General features: G+C 54.0%; 1 long non-coding RNA gene across 1 annotated transcript in view; it reads left to right on the top strand.

The window, feature by feature from the left end:
• Positions 1–689: 689 nt before the first annotated feature.
• LOC143036705 (uncharacterized) overlaps positions 690–1,363 on the top strand; it is a 227,348-nt gene continuing 226,674 nt past the window's right edge. The window contains exon 1 of the long non-coding RNA XR_012967394.1: positions 690–726. This is a non-coding gene — a long non-coding RNA (uncharacterized LOC143036705). The remainder of the gene's footprint in view (positions 727–1,363) is intronic.

Below are 1,363 nucleotides of genomic sequence, written 5' to 3'. Positions count from 1 at the left end.
AGAGGGAGTGGGAGTGAGTGAGAGGGAGTGGGAGGGAGTGGGAGTGAGTGGGAGTGAGAGGGAGTGGGAGTGAGTGAGAGGGAGTGGGAGGGAGTGGGAGTGAGTGGGAGTGAGTGGGAGTGAGAGGTGGGAAGAAGGAGTGGTTAGTATGAGCATTACCAAGAACAAATGAAGGAGTTGGACGAGGAAAAAGAGAAAGACACGAGGAAGAGGAGGAGAATGAGAAGGAAGAGCAGAAGAAAGAGGAGGAGGAAGAGGAGGAGGATGCCTTGGAAAAGGTGATGAATAGAGAAAAGGAGGTAAAAGGATAACAAATAGAAGGAGAGGGAAGTGGAGCAAGAGAAGTAGAAATAGAAATAGAAAGAGGAGGAGGAATAGAAGGAGTACGAGAAGGAAAAGGAATAGAAGGAGGAGGAGGAGGAGGAACAGAAGGAGGAGGGGGAGAGGGAGTGAGAGTAAGAGAAAGAGGAGGAGGAGGAGGAGGAGGAGGAGGAGGAAAAGGAGGAGGAGGAGGAGGAGGAAGAGGAGGAGTGTGAGTGAGAGTAAGAGAGGCGAAAGGGGGAGGGGTCGTCTCCGAAGCTGATGATTCTTCGGCTGAGCTTAGCTCCGCCCCCTGGAGCGCGTGCCCGGCCGTGTGGCTGGCTGGTCGCTCGACGGCCCTGGACACACCTTCGACTGTCAGTTCTCGTGTGCTCGTGGCGAAGGACGCTGTAGTGCTTGTGCTCGGTGAGAGAGCGCTGGACACGGCGAAGGCCGCTGAATGTTCTTGGGCGCTTCGTTGCTCCTGAAGGGGTCTGCAAGGAGGAGGGTGGGGTGGGGGTTCTTGAACGTCTTGCCACGCCAATAGAGACACAAGTGCAGGGTATACTCTATATACATTTTTCGACTCGAAGATGAATGGAAATTTCTAAAAGAATACGACAGTTTTGACCCGTTCCTGATCTGTATTACTTGATATGAATCGAAAGGAATTGGGGCCTCAGCCTTTGTCTTTGTCCTTGGTTACCTGAGGGCTATAAACATCCTTTCCCTGAGGCCCTGGCGCCTTTGTATCATCCTCCTGCCGGCTCACTCCGCCGGGCGGATGAACGTGTCGGGAACCGGGAAGCTGCCGGCGGTGCCGCTGCGATGGTCGGCTCGGCTGCAACGTGGCCGGCGCGAGACTTCAACCACGCCTCAAGTCTTTCGGACCTCCGTCGACGCTCGCTCGGAGGTCGCCCTTCGAAACCCTCGAGGTCCTCCTCGACAGATGATGTTATTTGGAGGACGAGTGGGGTAGAGGGGTTGGAAGTGATGATACATGTGGGGTTCTGATTTTTTTAAAATAATGATGACGTCATTTGTGGTTTTTGGTTGTGACGTC

The sequence above is a fragment of the Oratosquilla oratoria genome, chromosome 21, assembly GCF_046742065.1.
Source record: "Oratosquilla oratoria isolate Oo_2021 chromosome 21, ASM4674206v1, whole genome shotgun sequence".
Classification (NCBI taxonomy): Eukaryota; Metazoa; Arthropoda; class Malacostraca; order Stomatopoda; family Squillidae; genus Oratosquilla; species Oratosquilla oratoria.
The sequence above is the reverse complement of the archived record's forward strand: the minus strand, read 5'-3'. Positions and strand labels throughout refer to the sequence as shown.